Source organism: Cololabis saira, chromosome 5 (assembly GCF_033807715.1).
Source record: "Cololabis saira isolate AMF1-May2022 chromosome 5, fColSai1.1, whole genome shotgun sequence".
In the NCBI taxonomy this organism is placed as follows: Eukaryota; Metazoa; Chordata; class Actinopteri; order Beloniformes; family Belonidae; genus Cololabis; species Cololabis saira.
In genome coordinates this window covers 16,882,450-16,909,090 of record NC_084591.1, presented here as the reverse complement: position 1 = coordinate 16,909,090, position 26,641 = coordinate 16,882,450, and the positions used below count along the sequence as shown (strand labels likewise).

The window sequence follows — 26,641 nt, the reverse complement described above, 5'->3', positions numbered from 1 at the left end:
TCGCTCCGGGTTGGATTCTTTTTACTCTCCATCTTTACAAAAAAATTACTAAAAAAGCAAGAAGAAACACAAGAAACATATCTTCCCATTTCATGTTTACATTTTCTCCTTTTATGCTATTGGCCATTTGCACACAGCCAAAAAATGACCGCCATTGTGTGGTAATCAGTGTTTTTTTTTCAGTCAATGGTTTTCGTGTTACTACTGTATGGCTCCTCAAGTCTGGTCCTCAGGACCCCCTGTCCTGCATGTTTTAGGTGTTTCCTTGCATCAAGACCCCTGATTCTAATTCATGGTCATCACCAACTCATCAATGTCTGCCCAACTCTTTTCATGACACAGTCATTTGTATCAGGGTGTGTAGATGCAAGGAAACACCTAACCATGCAGGACAAAGGCCTTTGAAGACTGGACTTGAATAGCCCTGCACTAATATGTAATGGAGACAGGCTGGCTGAAGGTGCTAAGAGGGGGACTGGCCCTGTAAGAACTTCCCATCTGGTGGGTTTACCCTAGAACCCCCGCTAGTGGACACGGATCTAGGGTTGCCACCCGTCCCGTAAAATACGGAATTGTCCTTTATTTGGGAAAAAAATGTTGCGTCCCGTATTGAACTAATACGGGACGCCATTTGTACCGTATTTTCATTAACTTTTACACCATATTCTAGTTGAATTATTGAAATAAATTAACCTTTACACCATATTCTAGTTGAATTATTGAAATAAATTAACTTTTACACCATATTCTAGTTGAATTATTGAAATAAATTAACTTTTACACCATATTCTAGTTGAATTATTGAAATAAATTAACCTTTACACCATATTCTAGTTGAATTATTGAAATAAATTTACTTTTACACCATATTCTAGTTGAATTATTGAAATAAATTAACTTTTACACCATAGTCTAGTTGAATTATTGAAATAAGTTAACTTTTACACCATAGTCTAGTTGAATTATTGAAATAAATTAACTTTTACACCATATTCTAGTTGAATTATTGAAATAAATTAACTTTTACACCATATTCTAGTTGAATTATTGAACTAAATTTACTTTTACACCATATTCTAGTTGGATTATTGAAATAAATTAACTTTTACACCATATTCTAGTTGGATTATTGAAATAAATTAACTTTTACACCATATTCTAGTTGAATTATTGAACTAAATTTACTTTTACACCATATTCTAGTTGGATTATTGAAATAAATTAACTTTTACACCATATTCTTCACCTGTAGGCTATATTATACATTTGGGCTGATGAGGACATACGTAGCATAGGAGGCTATTTCAGTTGCTAGTATGGTTGGCCGTCTGTACAGTCATGCAAGTTCAAAGCTATTAAAGCACTTTAAACTTGAAATCAAAGCATTTTGTTTTTTTATATAAAAATGTTATATAAAAATAAACACATTTTTATTCAGTTTAGAAGTTTGGGGGCTTTTTTCTTTTGGCCCCTGCGCTGCTGAAATCAGGGCGTCCCTTATTTCTATTTCTGAAAGGTGGCAACCCTACACGGATCTAAGAATATGATCTTCTTCCCTACCTCTATGCTGGGATCTGAAAACACTGTTGGAGTGGCACCATCACATCTAATCATCTGATTTGTTGTTGGAGTTTTGTTTGTAATATGATCCCTATGAATTACTTGCAACTCTCTTTTGTGTCTTCAGACCTTGTTGATGTGAGGCTTGCATGCAGCTGCTCGGACATGGAAACACACAGCTTGTGTGCCTATATTTAAGCCTGGTGAAGTTCAGAGCTCTTCAACTCAGAACAAAGCAATGGCAACTTTTTCACAGTATTGCCCTTTGCATTCATTGTCCCCTCTCTCTGATTTTACATGGTCTTCCACTCCATGGCTGAGTTGTTGTTGTTCCTAAAGGCTTACACTTATTAGTAATATTCAGCAGTGATAACATTTCACAAACTGTGTTACTGAAAAAGTAGAACTTTACATTACAATGCTTGAAGTCACTAAACTCTAATATGAATTAAAATAACATAAGAGTTAAATGAAACTTCGGAGCTTTGAAATCGAGTGTCTTTTGTCAATCAAAGCAGCATTAAACCACAGCTCGAAATTAATTTCATTAATTTGATTTCAGGCGTACAACTAACAATTATAATTAACTTTAGTTGAGGAAATTAGTCTATGGTAGAATTTACCCTTTTCTCCTGCACTGTAAACAATAGAGTGGTGTGTTTAATAAAGCCTAAACTATTATTTTTTTTTATGTGTAATCAACTTAAGCAAACATGTTTTGAATGGCCGAAAAGTCCCTGTGTAAGCCTTACCTAACACGACGGGCTATAACACTATCAAACAATAAAATATTACGTTGAGGGTTCATTCTTTCTTTTTATGAATTCATTTTCACCACTGAGACACACAAAATGTTACTTATTTCTTCAGACTAGGAGCGTTCACTGGGCATGGACCAGCTCTGCTGTAAAAAAAAAAAAGATTTTAAAAGAACCATTTTCTGAGGGATTACAGGACTGGTTGGTACACCTCACTGCTTCTTGTGCATGCTTTTTCTAAAATTCACTTTCATTTAAGAAGGTCAAAGTACCTTAAAGGTCCTGGATCTCTGGGAATAAAAGCCTCTAGTCTATACCGTCCACACTTGAGGGATTTGAGTTCATTTCCTGACAAAAGTGGCTGTAAAAAATGACTTTGGAAAAGTCTTGCAGTGCTGGGTTTCTTTTCTTTTAGTGGTCTCACACATTATACCGATACATATGAGACGTGATATGGATGAGTTCTTGCGAGTCTTTATAGCAGATTACAAGAAATTGCATCACTGCCAAGGGTGAGTGGGTGGAGGGTCAAAATTTAGCCAAATGTTAATATCCAATCAAATGAAAGTTCTCTAGGAAGTTAATTTATGATTAAAGTGTCTGTATAAGAACACTTGTTAAAACTGCAGCATCAATATTGGCCTGGGAACAGGCAATGGTCTCGTCAAAGAAAACCAATTAAAACCTCCTATAACCTGAGGAAACAGGGGAGACTCGTACCTTTTAAAAAGCAATTTTTGAGAGCCGCAGGCTACCAGAGGCTAAAGAGAGCTGCCAGGCTTTTGATGTTAATAGTGTGGAGGAGCTGGGGTCCCCTTTATTGGGAGCCAGTGCACAAACATATAAAATCCATACATGCAGTACTGCACTTGCTTTTTCTTAATATGTTACAATACACAATGAGTAATTTGTCAAAGATAATAGAATTCATATACTGATTGCTCTTTCCTGAAAAATAACTTTCAAGACACAAAACTGTAATCTCATAACCTCACTAATACAATAATCATTTTGGTGTTTGAAGTAGAACAAAAAAAAACTAAGTAAAAATATTAGGGACTATGTGTTGTTTAGTTTTTGCTAAATTAAACCTCAATAAAATCCTGCAATAAGGCATTCAGGTCATTTAGAATGTGAAATTTTACAATTTTAGTGCACCACTTAACTTTATTAACCAAATAATCACAAGTGATTAAGGAGATAAACATAAAATAAAGGTTTCCCTTCCTGCAGCTACAGCCTAAAGGTTTATTACTTTTTTTACTCTTAAAGATGATGGACTAAGCCAGGGGTGGCCAATCCTGGTCCTCGAGAGCCCCTATCCTGCATGTTTTATTCTAAACATGCTGGATAGGGGCTCTCAAGGACCAGGATTGGGCACCCCTGGACTAAGCGCTGGCACCCACAACCAATCAAATAAATCGTAAACAGTAAGTTGAGTAAAGAATGGATGTGACCATTTACCCTTTATTTGTCTGAAGTGTTTTTAAAGTAATTGAAGATGAAATACAATCACGAAAGCTGCTTCCTGTGTCAGGGTGTCACAAAAGGCAACTAATTGGGGGCAACCCCTTAAACACCATGCAGAGATTAAAAGGCAAACCGCATTAAAGGTCTGGAACAACTTTAATTGGGTGTTTTGAATCATTTCATAACTTTTGAGTTTTGTGTTCACTACATTCCTGGTTACCAAAAATAACTAGGAAAAAGCTGCACACAGAAAATGGTGAAGCTACAAGGGTTTCCATAATTGGCAACAAATCAAAGCATCTTTTTTCTTTTGGGGGGGGGGGGGGATTAGCACCTGCTTCTTGGATTAGCACCTGCTTTTTAAATAGAATCTGTCGTAATATTAAAACTCTTTGAAGGGGAAGCCAGGATTTCCATTTGGAGAATGGGTATGGGTTTGTGAGAAACAGGATCAAATACAAAAGACCTGCCAGGAAGCAGACTACAAATTTGTTTGGTGGACAAAAGATCTGAAGAAAATGATTAAGACTAGTGTTTTCTCTGATCATGAAAAATACCTTGAAATGTAATAGAGTGAATTCTAATTATAGTTTTCCTACTACATGAAAGCATGAAAATCACATAATTTATTGCACAATAAAATAGAAAAGCACAGCTTTTATTTCAGGTCCCTTTGCCAACTACCGATTTTACAATTACATTTTTGGGTCACATGCTTTACAATATTTGGTATATAAGACAATTCTACACCAGGTAAAGTCAGTTTGCAGTAAAAAGAATATTCTCACACGTTTCTGAAAGATACAGGAGAAAGTTTAATTAGGAGAGGGGATACACTGATTCCACAGCAGGTTACTAGGTTATATTGTGTTTCCATTCTACAGTATGTTTAGTATGTGTAAAGCCAGTGCAGCACCCACAGCGTCCCCCGGCGGGAATTGAACCCAGGACCTTCTTGCTGTGAGACCGCTGCACTACCAGCTGCGCCAAGGACATCGCGCATTAAGGCTGAATTATACTTCTGCGTCAAAACGACGCCGTGTCTACGGCGTGTGGTTTTTGGACACGCAGAGGACACGCCGTCACATGCGCCGTCAGTGACGTGCACCTCCTGAAAATTGTAACTACGCGTCGAGGAGACGCCGACCACACGCAGACCGAGAGGGCTGTGATTGGTTCGTTTGAAAGCGAAGCATTTCCGGTTTCCGGTTTGAATCAGTAGTGAACTTCCAGGGCTTTTTTCTTCGTTTATATGTGATTTTTTTTGTTTTTGTTTTTTGCACAATAGTTGTCCTTATTTCTTTGATTTACTGTGACCGGAAAAAGTCGGATAAACCATTCAGAAAAAGATCGCTAACTAGTGGCCGCGGGGGGTACTGCACCGCGACCAAACGGAGAGACGGAGAAGTCTGAACCATTCGTGACGGCACCACGGGTGCGCCGTGTGCTCTGCGTGTGTGTGACGCAGAAGTATACCCGCACCTTTAGTCGATGTAACTCATCCAGAAATGATCAAAATCACCCGCGACATCGCGAGAGCCAGCACGGGAACTGCACGAAAAAAAGCCGTCTCAAGCGGGAGTTCGCGAGTTCGAGCCCAGAGATGAGCCCGGGGACGCACGAAAAAAATCAGTCTCAAACGGGAGTTCGTGAGTTCGAGCCCAGGGACTGCCGATAACGAGAACGTGTTTTTTAAGAGTAAAAACAAATGAGATGGTAGAAATAAAGGTTCATTCTACACATTTTCTTCCCTAAGGTATGTCCAATTTGGGACAGTTAGCCTTGTATAGATTCTAAAGGATCTTATCCTTTAGAATCTATAAGTTTATAACAATGGAATAAGAGGAAGAAAGTCATAAAATCACTTATAAACATACCATTTTATTGAAATAATAACAATAACAAATAACAACAACATAACAAATAATAATAATAACAAATAATAACAATAACAACAATAGAAACAGTAATAAAACAATAAATGCTGACTCATTTTTATAAACTTCTATTAACTTATATAAATATATATTTACATGGTAAAATAAAACAGCAATAACAACAATAACAATCGTAGCTGTAACGTTAAGATGTAGAAAGGCACTCATTTATATTTACAATACTAATATTTTACAATAAGATGTAAAAAGGCATATAATGACTAATATTTAGAAATAAAAAAAGAAAAACACCCATAGCAATAACAATATTCCCAAATGGATGAATGTTTAAAAAAAAAAAAAAGCTGCTAAACCCAAACACAAAAACATAAAACAGCAAAAAAGTTACCACCAAATAAACTAAACCCAACTAATTAACTTTTAAGAAGCAGGAGGGTCCTTGTTTTCTGTTTTTTTGCTTTTTCTATAGCCCTTTTTCTCCAATACAGCCCTCCATCCATATGATTGTGTCTCTGTTTCTCCACAGTACCAGTTGCCGAATTACTGCCTGTGTGATGGCGTTTTTTAGCTTTCTTTGCACTTGCTGCAAATAATCACATCTGTCTTTCTGGTGTATTTTCTTTTTCCTTGGGCTGTGTGCTCTTCTACCTGTTTCCTACGTCCGCTTTCATTGTGTGCTTGTGTCTGGGTGGATGGTGATGATAATGGTATATATGAAAGTATGTATTGTGAAGATCCAGGTGCAGCCGTCACCTGTGAGGATGCAGCCCCTGACGGGACAACGTAGCCAGGTGGCAGTTGTGACAGGAAGTGCAGCTGTGGATGGGGCTGTGGAGTTGGGAAGATGGCTTGGGGCTGTGGAGTTGGGAAGATGGCCTGGGGTTGTGGCCTCCCTTTCAGTTGTGCTTCCCCAGCCGTATTTGGTGGCAATATGAATTGATGAAGCGGCAGTAAACTGGCTGAAAACAGGGAAGGACCTCTCTGTAACGTTGAAGGTTTTTCTGGCCAGTCATGAGTGGGTCTGGAGCTGGGACGCCCCGGAGCAGAATTTTTTGTTCCTGTCCCCTGCTGCGCCTGCTGTACCTGTGTAAAATAAATATATAAGAAGATAAGTACTTTCTTTTCAAGGCTTTAATTACCTCGGAAATGCAGGTAAATGTGAGGTAAAGTGAAATCTCTGTAAAGCTGTCAGCAGCAATAAAGGTGAAAGATAACACTTGATTGTTTTCATTGTAAATCCATTGTTTTGGTGCAAAATTGTACAGATTCTGTCATTGTTCAAATCCTTCTGTACTGAACTGTATATGAAGTATGCTGAGGTACTCACCATTGTGTGAGTGTGGCAGCGTTTACTTCGGGGAGCTGGATGGTGGTCTCACTCATCACTCTACCGTTTGTTATCAGATGTGCTTGTATAAACTAGCCACCACTGTGAACCGGGACACCTTTTTCCCGTCACGGTGCACAGCATTTGGGTAGAGAGGGTCAGGAAGACGCCTCCACCACCCTGTTACAGTCACTGAGCTTCACGAAGACGCCTCCACCACCCTGTTACAGTCAGGACACTGAGCTGGATGAAAGATCTGAAAAATACAATCCCATACATACTATTAAAACACAACTTTTTTCAGTGTTATTATTTTGTAATGAGATATTTTGAATTGTTAATATATTTTTTAAACAGTCAAGACCTTGCTCTTGCTTAGTTTATCTACCTGTTGGTGCTCTGATGCTTCTATGGTGTCAGTTAAGTTCAGGCTTCCATCTGCCCGTCTCCTAAAAAGCGGCTCCACTAGATTCAAAAATAAAATAAAAAGTGTATGAATAAAATGCAATACTTGAACAATTGGAACATCAGTCACACAGACACATAGATGTGTAACTGTGTCTGTTTATTAGCAATACAAATGTAAGACTGTAGTGTGGATTATCTCATGCTAAACAGTGAATGAATGCCTGCAAGTACCATCATGATTCCTCCAGGGGATGGAGAGTTGTAGTTTATTCACATTCTACTAATTATATACACTGTATTTACTTATTAATGCTATTGTAGCAACACTATTGTTGTTAATATTAAAAACAGGGATTGAAAATATCTATGGTTTATAACAATGGATTGTAAAGATTTATTTCCAATTTGGAGGAAAACTCCTTTATGTTTTGTTTGATTGATCTACAAAGCCAAATCATGCTCATCTGATTTACTCCTATATCCGATTTTCAATCATTATAATTCGCCAAGGTTTGTTCATAAAAAGTTGATGATCCTTTGTTCCCTTTTTGCACTGCATTTTATTGTTTATCCGTACATAACTTTACATTCACAGGATTGAGCATCCGTCCCAAAACCACCTTTACGAGTGGTTTTGGCGTCGTTTTGACGCAGAACCATAATATATAACTCAGCCCTTACATCACCGTTAGTAGCATGTACGTTACAGAGCTACGGCACAGATCTTCCTATAAAAATGTATTTGCACTTACTTCTGAAACGTCCGGAAAATGTGTGGGGGGAGGATTTGCTGTAGTCGGAACCATCTTCAGGCTGGTTTTTCTGAACAGCGTAAACCGGAAAAAAACATCCCCAGCAGCTCCGCAGCGGGCGGAGCCTGTTCTCGCTCCTGATTGGTCCATTTCTGGATGTCGCCGGGGCATCCAGAAATGTACCGAGCCCTGATTGGTCGGAGCTGTCAATTCTTGGTTAATTCTTGGATAGATGCAGGAACGCGATTGGCTGTCACAACCAGGAATAACCAAGAATAACCTAGATTTACAAGTGGCCAGAGGCGCCACCGTGCCCCCCGGTTGAAGAACTTTAATAAATATATAATATATAAGATCACATTCCAAGTTTCCAGTGAATAATGCTAAAAACCTTATCTCACCTCACATTATCTGTCTGGGGTCATAATGACATGCCCATAAATAACATTAACTGGGTCATATGAAGGTCTTGAGGACTACTCAAATGGAGTATAAGGGTTAATGCTCCCTTTGACAATAAACTAATCCATTTTACACCAACATATCGAGGGCCGAAGAACATAACCTCCTATCTGAAAATTTCACTTTTTTGGGAAAACACAAAAAACTGTGTTTGCTATTTTGTTACCTATATATAAGGATACCTATATGGGTGGAAATAACGTACAGACAGGCTGATTAGGTGCAGCCCACCTTGTGATGTCATCTAAAGTCATAATTATATATATATATATATATATATATATATATATATATATATATATATATATATATGTTAGAAAGCCCACACTGCTTATGTTTACTAGTTCATAGTATTTTATATTATTCGTTTTTTCTATGTGTATATTTAATTGTCCTGCGTTACTGGACTCACCAGACTTTACCAACGGTCCCTGAACGCACCACAACCGTTACGCTCCGACGCCGTTAAACGAAGGCAGTTTACTTTCCTTCATGTGGCTGCCGATAGATGGTGCTGTTTTCCTCGTACGTTTTAACCATCCGCCTGTTTTTATGAGTTTACTGTGCGTAGATGCCTAAAGGTGAGCTTAAATGACATTATAAGGTGAACTGAACATCAGCATGTTTATCCGTTCACACTTTGTTGAAGCTACAGTTAAACTGCTTTTATGTAATATATTAGTTATGCTACTATGTTCATTTCTATAGTTCATAAACCTCTTTGGAGTTGGTATGTTAATATTAATTAGTAATTTGCTGTAATATTTGATTAATGAATACATTAATGGTTAATGAAACATGTAAGTTATGTTATTTACTTTGTATTCTGGTTTCGGTTTATTAATACGTTTTTCTCTTGTTTGTATTGTTACAGACCACAGTTAATTAAACTCATTTGACCTGGAAATCCGTATCCGTGTCCTTTAACTTGGGCACACATCCATACCTTGCCGCTCTAAACCAGATATTTCCTGGAGACCCCAGTTCTCCTTTTTATGGTCCTTCGAGCCGGATTAGAGTACCAACCAAGGTATGGAACCTACACATACGGATGCCGGAGCTGAATCTGCACTCCAACGTGCTTCACGGAGAGAACGATGCCTTCCAGCATACCTGGATGACTATGTGGTTGCAACTCTCCCTTTTCAGGGACAAACCCAAACCACACAGCCGGCTCCTTCCTCCCAATGTGCACGCAGTAAGCTAACACGCTCATCCCAGAGGAGCTCCAGTTCCAGGTCAACACGTTCAACATGCTCGTCAGGGAGCAGATTCTCCTCCAGGGTCCTCTCAGAACTGGAAACAGCCCAGCTCGAAGAGCAACTGAAGCAGATGGAGTTGGAGGAGATGCAGCAGCAGCTGGAAGATGACCGACAGGCCGAACTTGAATGTCAGAGACTACAAGCTCAAGCCAGAGAGGCCCAACAGCTACAGGAGGAAGCTCTCAGAGCCCGAGAGTCATTAACCAGACAACTGGAACAACGGCGACAACTAAAGAAGAGAGAGAATGAACTGGTGATAGCCAAAATGGTTACTTCTCTACTTAAAGAGAAAGCACAGGATACTCATGGCATCAGTGCCTCACCTTCTCCCTCAGATGATGCCTCAGGCATGACTCCAGCTCTTCTGCCAGCATCTGTGGCCCCACCTCCAGCTGTACATGCAGCTCTGATTCCAGCATCTGTGGCTCCACCTCCAGCGCAAATCGTGGCTCCGCCTCCAGCTCTCCGAGCGGCTCCGACTCCAGTGTCTATGGCTCCACCTCCAGCGCAAATCGTGGCTCCGCCTCCAGCTCTCCGAGCGGCTCCGACTCCAGTGTCTGTGGCTCCACCCCCTGCGGCGCTGGCTCCACATCCAGCTCTCCATATGACTCAGCTTCCAGTATCTCTAGCTCAGCCTCCAGTGCCACATTCAGCTCTTCCTTCAGCATCCCTGCCTACTAATCTACCACCTGCGAGTTATCAGCCTGCTCCTATAGGTGCTGCATTATATCAGGCACAGCATACACCATATCCAGTTCACCCACCGCAGCACTACCAACCTAGTGCAGCTTTCTCCTACCCTGTCCCAGCAGCTGGTATGGATTTGTTCCTTGCATCATCCTATGGTGTTCCAAAGCCTATGATCCCCTTCTTCGACAGTGATAAAGAAAGTGACTTTGCTCTACTGAAGATGGCCCTTGACAACTTGTTAAACTGTCATCAGCACCTGAACGAGCAGTACAAGTACCAAGTTCTCCTTGGACACCTGAAACTACCAAGTGCACTCCAGCTGGCCAAGGCCTACATGCACGATCCAAGGCCGTACACCATGGCCATCCAAGCTCTACAGGACAAGTATGGGCAACCCCGTCAGCTTGTCCAAAGTGAACTGGGCGCCATTCTGAACACTCCAGCCCTTAAGTTCGGAGACTCCGAAGCATTTGATGCCTTCGCCCTTTCTATCCAATCACTGGTAGGCATGCTTAGGACTCTGGAGGGACAGAACGGCTATGAATTAAGATGTGGATCTCATGTCGACCGACTAATGAGTAAGATGCCGCCAAGCTATCGCGATGGGTTCGTGGAATACTGCCTGAACCAAGGTATACTTCGGACAGGTACTGACCAAACCTATACCTTATCTGACTTGGGCTCCTGGTTACAGAGGAAATCCCAGGCTAAGCGCATAGCAGGTCGAGCTGCTGCTCTCTACAACTACGAATCTCCCAAGCCAACAAATAAAGATCACCACGCTTTCCATAAACCAAAAGAGAAACCTACAGCGTTTTTCCTCACTGCCAATGACGACCAAGGCTCCAAGGGACGGTTTCCACAACCTATGTCCTCATCTAAACCTAAACCTTACTGTCCCCATTGTGACACTAAAGAGCATTTCCTGAACGCCTGTACAGAGTTCAAGAAACTGAGCACAGGACAGATCGTGAAGTGGATAACTGATGGACAGCGGTGTTGGAAATGCGGAAGATCTCACAAGCCTGATTTTTGCACCCTCAAGCGACCTTGCTACACCTGCAAAGAGCAGCATCTGACAGTACTGCATGATGTAGTCCAGCAAATCCAGAAGAGTGTGCTCATGGTGACCACTCCGAGTACAAGGGTGTACTTAGATAGACCGAACAGGTCCACAAAGGTGATGCTGAAGATCGTGAAAGTCCTTCTTCATAATGGAGATCGAGTACTAGAGACTTATGCAGTACTTGATGATGGATCGGAGCGAAGCATCATCCTGCCACAAGCCGTGCAACACCTCAATCTCACCTCAGAGCCTGAAACGCTCAACCTTCGGACTGTTCACCAAGAGGTAGTGCAGCTTCACGGTGCTTCAGTTGCATTTCATGTGTCCTCCCTGCCTAAACCTGGTGAGAAGTATCACATACGTCAGGCATTTACATGTGATACCCTGGGTCTCTCCGAGCACTCCTATCCAGTGACAACTCTCCAACAGAGATACAAACACCTCCGCAACCTACCTTTGCCTCACGTGGACCACGTCCAACCCCTTCTGCTTATCGGATCTGACATGCCTCATCTCCTGACACCTATAGAGCCAGTACGTTTGGGCCCACCAGGAGGACCCATTGCAGTCCACACCAAGCTTGGCTGGACTCTTCAAGGTCCCACCAGCACTGACCAAGTTCCTGCATCAGAGCAGCAGTGTCTGTTCACCTCAACAGTCTCACAGACCAGTGAGCTCTTCGAGAAAGTTGAGCGTCCTTGGCAGGTCGATACGCTGCCTTACGTGAGCGAGAAGCAGGTAACCCGATCGAAGCAGGATCAGCAAGCCTTAACCCTACACCAGACATCCACTGTCAGGGTCACTGTTGATGGCACACAGAGATACGCTACACCGCTGCTTCGTCGAGCCAATTCCACAACTCTCCAGGCTCCTATGGAGGCAGTGTTGCCGAGCCTTCGAAGTACTGAGCGGAGGCTCGCCAAAGACTCTGACCGTGCCAAAGTATACTGTCAGGAGATCCAGAAATGGGAGAAAACGAGCTATGTAGCAGTGGTGCCATCTGAGATAGCTACAGCAACCCCAGAATCGTGGTTTATACCTCACCATATGGTGCGGCATAACAACAAAGACAGGATTGTCTCTAATTGCTCTTTCCAGTACAAAGGGACTTCCCTCAATGACATTCTTCTCCCTGGACCTGCCCTAGGTCCATCGCTGCTAGACGTCCTCATTCGGTTCCGGCAGTATCCAGTTGCTGTGAGCAACTGGAGGTACGTGGAAAGTTATCCTGCTGATGATATCACGCGGGGCAAGACCTTGAAGGAGCTGTCCCGACCACACCGCTGGCCCCAAGGCCCGAAGTTCTTGCGTCACACCGAGGATCATTGGCCAGCTAGCCCGTCAGCCTATCCAGAACCAGAGGATAGCGAAATGAAGAAATCAGTTTTCTGTGGCCAGGGGACATGCAATTCCAGTCCTCAACTCCCTGATGTCAGCACGTTCTCCACATGGAAGAACCTCATGCAGGCAACAGCACGATCCCTACATGGGGCGGCCGACCCAAGCTCTAGCTCACCTGAAGCAGCTGGCTACATCAAGGCAGAGAATCTCCTTCTAAACCAATCGCAGTCCGGGTCATTCCCGGAGGAGGTCAAGGCACTCATGTCTGACCGACCCCTACCAACCAACAGTCGTTTGGGATCCTTATGTCCTGAGTATGATAAGGAGACAGGACTCCTCAGAGTCGGAGGGAGACTTCGACGAGCTGAACAGCTCAAATCGGATGCCATCCACCCGGTCGTATTAGACCAAAAGCATCCTCCGACTAAGCTCATCATCCAGGATTTCGAAGAGACTCCCCTTCATCCTGGACCAAAGACAGTGCTGGCTGAACTGTGTCGCCAGTTTTGGATTATACGGGGGAGGGAAGCAGTCAAGGGGTGTCGATTGTCTCGGCCCCCTTTCTGTCAAGATTGGACGTCGGACAGACAATCGCTGGGGCATAGTCTTCAAATGCATGACTACTCAATGTGTGCATTTAGACCTCCTAGAAAGCCTCCAGACTGCTGCCATGAAGGTCAAAGATCGGACCTACATCCGACCAGTAGCTCGCTTAGTCCAGCTCCCTAAGCTTGAAGATGATGAAGTCGGGGATACACTTACCTGAGTGGCCTTTCTACCTTGGATTCGATTGTCCATGCAGACACTCGGGGGCGGCTGTGTTAGAAAGCCCACACTGCTTATGTTTACTAGTTCATAGTATTTTATATTATTCGTTTTTTCTATGTGTATATTTAATTGTCCTGCGTTACTGGACTCACCAGACTTTACCAACGGTCCCTGAACGCACCACAACCGTTACGCTCCGACGCCGTTAAACGAAGGCAGTTTACTTTCCTTCATGTGGCTGCCGATAGATGGTGCTGTTTTCCTCGTACGTTTTAACCATCCGCCTGTTTTTATGAGTTTACTGTGCGTAGATGCCTAAAGGTGAGCTTAAATGACATTATAAGGTGAACTGAACATCAGCATGTTTATCCGTTCACACTTTGTTGAAGCTACAGTTAAACTGCTTTTATGTAATATATTAGTTATGCTACTATGTTCATTTCTATAGTTCATAAACCTCTTTGGAGTTGGTATGTTAATATTAATTAGTAATTTGCTGTAATATTTGATTAATGAATACATTAATGGTTAATGAAACATGTAAGTTATGTTATTTACTTTGTATTCTGGTTTCGGTTTATTAATACGTTTTTCTCTTGTTTGTATTGTTACAGACCACAGTTAATTAAACTCATTTGACCTGGAAATCCGTATCCGTGTCCTTTAACTTGGGCACACATCCATACCTTGCCGCTCTAAACCAGATATTTCCTGGAGACCCCAGTTCTCCTTTTTAATATATATATATATATATATATATATATATATATATATATATATATATATATATATATATATATATATATATACACCTTCTCATTCAAATGGGGAAGTGTGTCCAAACTTTTGGTCTGCACTGTGTATATATATATATATATATATATATATATATATATATATATATATATATATATTTATAGTTCATGTTTTTTAGCTCATGTCAGTCATCTAGATTTTTATACTGAGTGGACATGTAGTGCTTCAGTTTGCAAAAGTATTGACACGTGGTCTTTTCATAACTATATATTGAAAAATAATTCAATTGATCCAGAAATGAGGCATGGAAATGCTATATTTTATTTTAAATTAACATTTTATTGTTAAAAGAGCAAAAGAATATCACATTTTTACCACTTTTAAGGTATGTCCAAATTCTGGGAGATTTCTCTCCACTTTTGTCCCTTTTTATTGATGTCACAATAGGCTTGCAGTCTCGCATCCCACAGCTCCTCATACAGACTCACAGCCAGGATCATTCTTTCTTCCATCTTCTTCCAATTGTACAACACAGCACTTTCTTTACAAGTAACAGATCAAAGTCACCGCTGTCATGCAGCATTATTTACTGCAAATGTTGACACATGTACACATAAACTTGTAATTACATTACATTAAAGTCACACAAAGACCGATTCAACACAATTTTCAACACATTTTTCACAAAACTACACGTTTTAAATCCTTACATGTACAAATTTCCTTTATTATCAGGGCAATTTACCATTATTAGTAGCTGGCGCCCCCTGCTGTGCTGCAGACTGCATTTTCGGACTCCAGTCCTCGAGGGCCGGTGTCCCTGCAGGTTTTAGATGTTTCCCTGCTTCATTGCACCATGATACAAGTGACTGTGTCATCAACAGAACTATCCAGACTTTGATGACAAGCTGGTGATGATGATTAATTAGAATCAGGTGTGTTAAAGCAGTGAAACATCTAACATGCAGGACACCGGCCCTTTTGGGATTCAGTTTGACACCTGGCTAGAGTTACCTCCCTTTGTGAAACGGATCCCTGAACTACGTTTATATTGTGATAATGGCACCAATATGCTAAGAGAGTCAAGATTTGCCTATATTGAGTATAGTTGAAATAATAAGGACTTACCTTTAGAAACTAATTTGATTAATATTAAACAATTGAATAAGTCTGTTTCTCAACCCTGGTCCTCGTTGGCCCCTGTCCTGCATGTTGATGCTACCCTGCTACAGCACACCGTGATACAAGTACCTGAGTCATCAACAGAGTTGTGCAGACCTTGGTGACAAGCTAATGAGGACCTTTAATTAGAATCAGGTGTGTTCATCTAAAATCTAAATCAGGGGTCTCCAACCCTGGTCCTGGATCCACCTATCCAGCATGTTTTAGGTATCTCCCTGCATGAACACACCTGATTCTAATCAGTGGTCGTTATAAACTTGTCATCAAGGTCCGGGCAGTTCTGTTCTTGACACAGCTCCTTGTATCATGGTGTGCTGATCTAAAACATGCAGGAAAGGGGCCCACGAGGAGCAGGATTGAGAAAGACTACTTATATATATAGTTATAGTATACTTATGCAAGCAGAATGTATACCTGTTAGCATAAAAAGTAACAGATGTATATTATTCAAAACAGCAGTTTTTACACATATTAGTAGCCTATCATTAAAGATGATGTCACTTTCAAGCAGCGTAATTTATTGTTACTGTATGGATGTTAAAATGATGATTTGCCTTTATTAAGTATCGTTCAAATTACTGTAACTAACCATTAGAAACTAATTTGATTAATATTATACAAGTGAATAGGCCTCCTTAGAGACTGTCAAAAATTGCCTTTGCTGACTATATTTCAAGTCGTCAAGGCGGGGTATTGGGTAAAGTTTTCAACCAGCAATAATCACACCTCGGATAAACCTCATTGGTTACGATATTGCCACTGCGCAAAGATACATACGACCGGCAAAGAGTGTTGCCTCATTCAGGGAAGTGGAACTTTTCCTCAGGGTTTCAATGTGACAAGCAAACATGCAGAGTACACGATCTAGGTAGGATTATTCCTTTTAGCAAATTAATAAATCCTAAATGTTTACCTGCTAGCAGAATGTATACCTGCTAGCTAGCATAAAAAGCAACATGTATGTTATTCAAAACAGCAGTTTTTACACATATTGGTAGCCTATCATCAAAGACACCACTTTCAGCGTAATTTATTGTTACTGTATGGATGTAAAACTGAAGATTTGCCTTCATTAAGAATCTTTCAAATTAGGGTAACTAACCTTTAGAAACTAATTTGATTAATATTATACAAGTGAATAAGCCTCCTTAGAGACTGTCAAAAATTGCCTTTGCCGACTATATTTCAAGTCGTCAAGGCGGGGTATTGGGTAAAGTTTTCAACCAGCAATAATCACACCTCGGATAAACCTCATTGGTTACGATATTGCCACTGCGCAAAGATACATACGAACGGAAAAGACTGTTGCCTCATTCAGGGAAGTGTACCTTTTCCTCAGGGTTTCAATGTCACAAGCAAACATGCAGAGTACACGATCTAGGTAGGATTATTCCTTTTAGCAAAATAATAAATCCCTAAATGTATACCTGCAAGCAGAGTGTATACCTGCTAGCTAGCATAAAAAGTAACATATTATTCAAAACAGCAGTTTTTACACATATTGGTAGCCTATCATCAAAGACACCACTTTCAAGCAGCATAATTTATTGTTACTGTATGGATGTAAAACTGAAGATTTGCCTATATTAAGTATCGTTCAAATTACTGTAACTAACCTTTAGAAACTAATTTGATTAATATTATACAAGTGAATAAGCCTCCTTGGAGACCGCCAAAAATTGCCATTGCCGACTATATTTCAAGTCGTCTAGGCGGGGTATTGGGTAAAGTTTTCAACCAGCAATAATCACACCTCGGATAAACCTCATTGGTTACGATATTGCCACTGCGCAAAGATACATACGAACGGAAAAGACTGTTGCCTCATTCAGGGACGTGTACCTTTTCCTCAGGGTTTCAATGTGACAAGCAAACATGAAGAGTAAACGATCTAGGTAGGATTATTCCTTTTAGCAAAATAATAAATCCCTAAATGTATACCTGCAAGCTGAATGTATACCTGCTAGCTAGCATAAAAAGTAACATATTCAATACAGCAGTTTTTACAGATATAAGTATCATCAAAAACACCACTTTCAGCGTAATTTATTGTTACGGTATGGATGTAAAACTGAAGATTTGCCTTTATTAAGTATTGTTCAAATTAATGTAACCATTAAAAACTAATATGATTAATATTATACAAGAGAATAAGCCTCCTTAGAGACTGTCAAAAATTGCCTTTGCTGACTATATTTCAAGTCATCAAGGCGGGGTATTGGGTAAAGTTTTCAACCAGCAATAATCACACCTCGGATAAACCTCATTGGTTACGATATTGCCACTGCGCAAAGATACATACGACCGGCAAAGAGTGTTGCCTCATTCAGGGACGTGGAACTTTTCCTCAGGGTTTCAATGTGACAAGCAAACATGCAGAGTACACGATCTAGGTAGGATTATTCCTTTTAGAAAATTAATAAATCCTAAATGTATACCTGCTAGCAGAATGTATACCTGCTAGCTAGCATAAAAAGTAACATGTATGTTATTCAAAACAGCAGTTTTTACACATATTGGTAGCCTATCATCAAAGACACCACTTTCAGCGTAATTTATTGTTACTGTATGGATGTAAAACTGAAGATTTGCCTTCATTAAGAATCTTTCAAATTAGGGTAACTAACCTTTAGAAACTAATTTGATTAATATTATACAAGTGAATAAGCCTCCTTAGAGACTGTCAAAAATTGCCTTTGCCGACTATATTTCAAGTCGTCAAGGCGGGGTATTGGGTAAAGTTTTCAACCAGCAATAATCACACCTCGGATAAACCTCATTGGTTACGATATTGCCACTGCGCAAAGATACATACGAACGGAAAAGACTGTTGCCTCATTCAGGGAAGTGTACCTTTTCCTCAGGGTTTCAATGTCACAAGTAAACATGCAGAGTACACGATCTAGGTAGGATTATTCCTTTTAGCAAATTAATAAATCCCTAAATTTATACCTTTTGATCCAACATAAACTTCTACATGTGTTACACAAGCCTACACGTGTTCAATTTACATCTGCAAATGTACTTTATTATCCGAATATTCACGATTGGGACCTGGCACCCCCTGCTGTGATTGCAAATGCATTGCGCTGTAAATATGCTATTGCCCCTATCCAGCATGTTTTATGTTTCCCTGCATCAGCACACCGTGATAAAAGTAGCTGTTTCAACAACAGAAGTGTCCAGACCTTTATAACAAACTAATGATGACGAGTATTTTGAATCAGGTGTGAGGAAGCAGGGAAATATAAAACAAGCTGGATAGGGGCTCTCGAGGATCAGGATTGGCCACCCCGCTTTAAAACATGTTAAAATTCCGTTATAAATCAACCCTAGTTATTCACACTCACTACCAATAAGTGGCAAAAGCAGGACATGCAACTTCCTTCCTTCCAAAGAAACTGGAAGTAGCTGCACTGTGAGCAGAAACAGACCTCTGATTTGTATATTTTATGCTCTTATTTTAAAAACACACTTGAATCAAAAATGTATATCTTCAGTTTAGTTCAGTTTTGTGTCTTTTGAACCTCTTGTTTGGTTGTGGGCCATTCGTGTGGGGATAATCGGAGGAAAACTGATATTTTCTCCAGTTAGCTGTAGCGTTGAAGATTCAGCAATGCATTATGGGAGATACCAGTTTTCAGATTGTTTTTTTATCTTTTATAATGAAAACGTCATCAATTGTCACTTTTTAGTACACAGTCGATTTGTGTATTGAAATAGTGTAGTGTTCCGGTCCCTGTATCCTGGGGGAGACACCATGATCAGAAAGGTGGTTCACCCAAGGCAAGGCTCAGCCATTGCACATGGGCTTTGCTGACCTTTTGCGAATTCCCCAAATGTGAGAATCTCGACTGCATAATTTCTGGTAGTGGGGACTCCGTTCGCGCTCTCCCCTGATTTAACTGTTCAAGGAAAACTATATATATCTTCTTTACTGCAGTTTTACATGGTTTCTGCCTTGTGTTACAACTAAAACTCGTAAGCAGTACTCGAGTTGAGGGGGGATGAGGGGGTATGGCATCCCCCCCTTAAATAAAAACGGTCAAAATCAACCCCCTGTAAAACTGCCATCCCCCCTTTCCATCCCTTATGTCGTTTCATCAATGAATGTGGTTTTAATGCTATTTCAACATTTAGAGTCATCACCAGAAAAATAACTTATTTGACAATTTTCACCTGTTTCAAATAAATTTTCACTTGAAATAAGTAGGAAAATCTACCAGTGGGATAAGATTTATCTTCTAATTACAAGCAAAAAAATCTTGTTCCACTGGCAGATTTGTCTACTTATTTCAAGTGAAAATCTACTTGAAACAGGTGAAAATTGTTGTTTTTTCCAGTGATGAGTCTTGTTTTAAGTGTAATGACATTTGTTTTTACTAAAATGAGACATTTTAACTAGAAATAAGACAAATATTCTTGTTAAGATTTTGAGTTTTTGCAGTGATCATTTTACCTATCCTGTGAAGGACAGAGTCATATTGATAAATTCAGAAAACTGTTTTTTATTGTTGTGTTTTGATGTATTTGATGTAAGCCCAGTGGATATTTAAAGCTTACAGAAGGCTGCATTTAACTGCTGCTATGTCATTCCTGCAGTATTTCTGCAGGTGTTTTGGTCACTGCTATTATTTGTTATATATTATATTATTTGTAATCAGCACAAATTATCTGTCCCCATATGATAAAATCCACCATCCCCCTGATTGTTTTTTACAACTCGAGTACTGCTCGTAAGTAACTAATGTTGTTTGAATTATAGATATGTATCTACGATTTTTCTTTTGTGCTCCTTAAGTACATTGGCTGTAATGTGAAAGAGTATAATCAGAATCAGAAAAAAATGTATTGCCATGTTCGTAACTGGACATACAAGGAATTTAGTTGGTGCAACAGATTTTTCTAAATATGTAGATATGGAACCGTAGTTTTTCTAGCAGTATATAAACAATATAAAAACAAGTAATGGGATTAGCAGTACATGAGTTACTATAAATATTAAAACACTGTAAGTGATTTAGTAAGTAGATGAAAGAGTCCAACAATGTACAAGTGATCACAGTGCAAGTTTTCTAAAGTGCGAGCTGAGCATTAATGTGATATAAAAGTTGCATGCTTAATTTACAATGACCATTTGAACATTTTCTACACCAGTGTTTCCAAACCTCGGTCCTCAAGGCCCACTTACTACTTACTAACTAACACTTACTAACTGTCCTGCATGTTTTTACATCAATGGATCACTGGAGACTGGATGTGTTTTACGTCATCATATTCCCACAATGCATCACGCGTGGAGCGGTATAATTCTTCATATAAATCTGTTATCCTCAATTAATCGGATCTTATTTTACTATTGTCACGATATTTAATCAACTTCCGTGTCAAATTGTGTAAAATTGCTAATTAATAAATAAAATAAATACGGTAGTTACATACTGCGAGAACCGTAAGTAAGTTTACTATGGCGGAGAATCGGGTCGGACACTTTGAGCCAATTACATTATACACTCTTGTTTCTTTTCAGATCGTATAAATCTTTCGCCTTTTACTAAAGATTTCCGTGGAGAGGAACAATAAGAGTTTCAATTAATTTTTTGACGCCCTGTCTCTGACGGGGCTTTCTATACATGTTAAAAAAAAGCTTAAAAGTCCCGATTTTATTTCCCGTACGGGAAATAAAACACTTACTCGAGCAAGTAAGTCAGTCTTTATTTAAACGTGAAACATAACGGGGCTTTCTATTCATGTTAAATGCAAAAACGGAAGTATATTAACGTCATATGTTTTGTTTAATATATATTTATTTAACGTTGCATCCCTCACCTAGTGTAAACTCCACCCAATTTAATGCTAAATGGTGGAACAATTAGTCGCACCAAAAATCACAAAGTATGTTGAGCTGAACATAGGACAATTAAAGGGAATGGATGAAAAGTACAGCAAAGAAAAGAAAAACAAGACGTGCAATATCATATTTACAGTGCAATGCAATTGGAATCACAGCAGGGGGCGCCAGATCCTAATCGTGAATTGTCGGATAATAAAGGACATTACAGGTTTGTGTAAAACATGTAGAAAGTTATGTTGGATCATTTCAATGTTGTGACATTTTTGTAATCAATTACAATGTTACATGTTCAGTTTTACATCCACAGAGTAACAATAAATTACGCTGCTTGACAGTGGTGTCTTTGATGAAACTAATATGTGTAAAAACTGCTGTTTTGAACAATATAAATGTGTTACTTTTTATGCCTGCGGGTACACATTCTAGCTGCAAGTATATATTTTTAAGGATGCAATAATTTGCTCACTGGAATAATCTTAGATAGATCGTGTACTCTGCATGTTTGCGTGTCACGTTGAAACCGTAACAAAAAGTTCCACGTCCCTGAATGACGCAGCAGTCTTTGCAGAACGTCGTCGGCTTTGCGCAGTGGCAATATCGTAACCAATGAGGTTTATCCGAGGTGTGATTATTGCTGGTTGAAAACTTTACCCAATACCCCGCCTAGACGACTTGAAATATAGTCGGCGAAGGCAATTTTTGACGGTCTCTAAGGAGACTTATTCACTTGTATAATATAAAAAGTTAGGTTTAATCAGTTGGATACAATGATTGGATATTTAATGAAGGCAAATCTTGACTCTAATAGGATTGGTGCCATTTTCTCAAAAATACGTTTCTAAAGACTTATTCTACTGTTCAATATTAATAAGTTATTTTTTTTAAGTGTTAGTTTTGATTATTTGAACTAAACTCAGACAGAGGATTAATGCCATTTTCGTAATAAACTAAGTTCATACTAATGAAGTTTGTATGTGTAATAAACACTAACAAAAATGTACTTATAGATTTGCTTACTTTGCAATATAAAGTTCATAAAATAACTTTAAATGTCATAAAATAAGGTGAATTATTTTTCACATGTAGAGAGAGATATATATACTGCTCATTAAAATAAAGTGAACACTTAAACCAGTGTTTAATTTTGGGGGGTCAAATCCCCGAAATGCATAGAAAACTATGCTATATCATCATATCAGTTCATCTATCTTCTCCTTCTTTGACCAACAGTATTCTAACCAGGGGCGCCACTAGGCCCTTTTTGGGGGGGCTTGAGCCCCCCCAAAAGAAGTCTCAGCCCCCCCCCAAAAAATAGAGACAATTTTTTTTTTTTTTTTTTTTTTTTTTTTTTTTTTTTTTTTTTTTCCCCCTCTGGTGGTCATTACTAGCAGTTTCTGATTACACTCAATGCGCTGTGTGTGAGTTCCCCCCTCTATGTTCTTAGGGTATGCTGACAAACATTTAGGGGGTTCAGTCCACCAAGGGGGCCCTGACTCAGCCCACCCGAAAGGTTTCTAGAACCACTACTGCCAGGCGCTCCCTCCTCCATCTATGTGCCTAATCCCTTCACTTCACACAGGTCACACACACACACACACACACACACACACACACACACACACACACTGCAGCAACGAAGTAGCCCTTCACAGTCAACAATCGTTCTCCCCAGTCCCCACTCATGATGAAACTGTGAGGTGAGCATTGAGCAGTCAGAGTCGTTAGTTACTCAATTAGCGCATATTGATATGCAAATTAGCGCATACCGTTGTAGTAGCTAAACAAAATAACTTGTCACTGTGCCTGCCAGACAGGTGACTATAGGCAAGGCTACCATGACACACCCAGCCAGCCATCATGCTAGCTCGCAGTAAAGCGGGTCTAAATGGATGCAATGTCTTTTGAGAAACAATATGGGCATAAGTGAAGAACATATTTTCAAACGGGTCTCTTGTTTTCTGAATGAAATTAAGCCCTTCAGAATCGCAAGTGGCTGCTTACACAGCCTGTCTGATGTGATGATGACGATATGCTATAGCTTGGCACGCTTTTCTTTGTTTCTTTGTTTCTTTGTTTCTTTGTTTCTTTGTTTCTTTCTTTCTTTCTTTCTTTCTTTCTTTCTTTCTTTCTTTCTTTTCTTTCCCTATTTTGAAGCCTACCAACTTCTAACCAGTCAGATTTGTAGAAAATGTGTATGGTTGATTGCTATATAAGCTGATTCACACACAAGAGTTTGAGTGAATCCAAAAAGAGACAATTTGCATGAATGTGTGATGAAATGGCCTTAAGTAGCCTAACTAAAAAATACAATGTGATTTTCAAATGTTCGTTTCCAAGACAATTTAGTCTTAAAGTACATTTTCTCAGATTTATTGGTGTCTTTCTAGTCACACAATTGAATAGTCAGTGTTTCCAATACACTGATCTATTTGTGGTAGTAGGTACACCCTAAATAGATTTTGACCCCCACAAATACACATATTACATATTAATTACATATTAATTTCAACTAGTTGACTGCAAACTCCTGCTTTAGCTTACAGTATATTATTATCTTGTCGGAATATTGTTCCAGCCAATAAGTTAGGAAGTTCCATTTGATTTGATTTAATTTTACTTTTGTTTTGCCTACAAAGCAAAATATTACTTTACTTGAGTCTCCCCTGAAGTGATTTTGGTATTATTTATGCAAGCAAAATTCTACCATAACCTGTATGCTTAATATATATAGGGAAACAATTATTGGTGGTAAAACCACAGAACAGTAAAGAAGATATTGATGTGTATAGGTCTTCATAGATCTAGTCTCTTCATTTTGACCTCAAAGTGCACCAGATTGATCCATTTTTACTTAAAATCTACAAATTTTTCTTCCGGGGGGGCATGCCCCCGGACCCCTCTAGGGGTTCTGTGGTCCATGAACTTTGGGGAGGCTGAGCCCCCCCAAAGCTCTGATGCTAAAATCGCCCCTGATTCTAACCCAATTGGCCTTCCTGACACTTCCCTCTGCATTTACCCGGGCTTGGGACCGGTGTTCTGCCAATCCTTGCTACCTGCAGAGAAATGCTACTTTGTGGTTCTGCGCATGCGCACAGTCGATTTTCAAAGTTTGATTGCCACGCCAATCATTTCTTGCACGATGTAAAATGGATAATATGGGATGTTGAGTATTTGATCCTTCAAAATACACTACCCATGACATGAATTGCATTAGACTTTGTGAACATTATACGATAAAGAGAAAAAAAAACAATTCTATCACTTTATTTGATATTCATTCAGTCATTGGCCTTTATTTAACCAGGCAGGTCATTAAAGGTATAGTCTGTGATCGTATTCAAAAACATTTATTGTTATACTGGGTGAAATGGTCCTTCCATCCTGAGAGTAGCCAGTGAATAATGTGTTCCGAAAAAGGAAAGAAAAACATCCGACCTCTCTGACAGCTTTAATCCTGTAAAAACTCTGACCAATCTGTTTTTTGCGGTCCGAATGAAACGGATTGGTCAGAGGACCAGAGGCTTGGCAGGGGGGAAAGAACCAATCAGATGTCCAGACCTTGATGGCAAGCTGGTGACGACCAGTAATTTGAATCAGGTGTGTTGATGCAAGGAGACATCTGAAACATGCAGGACACCGGCCCTCGAGGACCGACTTTGGACACCCCTGACTTAAACAACCTTAACTTGCTCCATTTTCAACAGATTTTCAAACAGTTTGGTTTGTTATGAACGTCAGAGATGTAGTTATGACACTGCATACTTGTGAATAATTATAAACATTGACAAACGTACTTTTATATGAAAATAACAAGAAACAGATAGCTATGACATGGTATTTATATTAAATCAATAATTCTATAGCTTTCTTAGTAATATTTATATTCACATTATAACATATATACATTATTACCTTATAAACAGGGGTGCACACAAGCCGGTACTCGAGGGCTAGTCTACTGCATGTTGATGTTTCCCTGCCTGTCACCAACAGAACTGTGTAAACTTGATGACATGTTGATGACGACCAGTGATTAGAATCAAGTGTGTTGAAGACAGGGAAACATCTAAAACATGCAGTAGACCAGCCATCGAGTCCCGGCTTGTGTGCACCCTGGCTTATAACATGTATATATATTATTACATTATGTTGTATTTATATTAGGACATCATAACATGTGTGTATATATATATATATATATATATATATATATATATATATATATATATATATATATATATATATATATATACATATATATATACACTGTATATATATGTATATATATATATATATATATATATATATATATATATATATATATATATATATATATATATATATATACACTGTATATATATGTATATATATATATATACACTGTATATATATATATATATATATTACAACATATGTGTATATATTTTCACGATTAACTTCACTACCATATTTTGGGAAATAAGCGGGCCGTAACCTGAAGCTGACAAGTTTGCATCCCTGATCTTAAAAGTACAATCAATGAGAGCTTAGGTTTTGCATCCTTAAAGTTACTTTTAGGACACTAAACCTGCTACAATCAGTTCACAACAGGTTGTCAATAGGTTGTCATAAAATGGTCATTTTATTGCAGTAGAAGCAGAGGTGTCAAGTAACAAAGTACAAATACTTTGTTACCTTACCGTAGAAATTTTGGTTATCTATACTTCACTGGAGTAATTATTTTTCAGACGACTTTTTACTTTTACTCCTTACATTTTCACGCAATTATCTGTACTTTTTACTCCTTACATTTTAAAAACAGCCCTGTTACTCTATTTCATTTCGGCCTTTAAAAAAAACTATCCAGTTAAATTGCTCCATCCAGATAGAGTGAATTTGGTTGTGGTTGTTTCAGATGTTCTTGTCCAGTTTTGTTCTTACATCCGTTGCCCTCAGATTCCTGCAACTAAACTTGGATGTACATTCCAATAAAGGTTAGGATAAATGATAACATGCCTCTGAAGTTTGACTTTTTGCACCATTACAATACTTATAGGCAACTAGTCATCATATCTCCTGCTCTCTGAAACACATGTTAATGCTCAATA

At 39.2% G+C, this 26,641-nt stretch overlaps 7 non-coding genes and 1 pseudogene across 7 annotated transcripts; 3 read left to right on the top strand and 5 right to left on the bottom strand.

Moving 5' to 3' along the window:
• Window positions 1–16,330: 16,330 nt before the first annotated feature.
• On the bottom strand, window positions 16,331–16,471 carry LOC133444929 (U4 spliceosomal RNA). Its single transcript, XR_009782750.1, has one exon. It is a non-coding gene; the product is annotated as a U4 spliceosomal RNA (small nuclear RNA).
• Window positions 16,472–16,843: 372 nt separating this feature from the next.
• On the bottom strand, window positions 16,844–16,984 carry LOC133444926 (U4 spliceosomal RNA). The gene has a single exon (XR_009782747.1). It is a non-coding gene; the product is annotated as a U4 spliceosomal RNA (small nuclear RNA).
• Window positions 16,985–17,357: 373 nt separating this feature from the next.
• LOC133444930 (U4 spliceosomal RNA) lies at window positions 17,358–17,498 on the bottom strand. Its single transcript, XR_009782751.1, has one exon. It is a non-coding gene; the product is annotated as a U4 spliceosomal RNA (small nuclear RNA).
• Window positions 17,499–17,855: 357 nt separating this feature from the next.
• Window positions 17,856–17,996, bottom strand: LOC133444927 (U4 spliceosomal RNA). The gene has a single exon (XR_009782748.1). It is a non-coding gene; the product is annotated as a U4 spliceosomal RNA (small nuclear RNA).
• Window positions 17,997–18,368: 372 nt separating this feature from the next.
• LOC133444925 (U4 spliceosomal RNA) lies at window positions 18,369–18,509 on the bottom strand. The gene has a single exon (XR_009782746.1). It is a non-coding gene; the product is annotated as a U4 spliceosomal RNA (small nuclear RNA).
• A 934-nt stretch (window positions 18,510–19,443) lies between these two features.
• Window positions 19,444–19,598, top strand: LOC133444924 (U1 spliceosomal RNA; annotated as a pseudogene).
• A 1,612-nt stretch (window positions 19,599–21,210) lies between these two features.
• On the top strand, window positions 21,211–21,325 carry LOC133444938 (U5 spliceosomal RNA). Its single transcript, XR_009782757.1, has one exon. It is a non-coding gene; the product is annotated as a U5 spliceosomal RNA (small nuclear RNA).
• An 806-nt stretch (window positions 21,326–22,131) lies between these two features.
• LOC133444933 (U4 spliceosomal RNA) lies at window positions 22,132–22,272 on the top strand. Its single transcript, XR_009782754.1, has one exon. It is a non-coding gene; the product is annotated as a U4 spliceosomal RNA (small nuclear RNA).
• The last annotated feature ends 4,369 nt before the right edge of the window (window positions 22,273–26,641 follow it).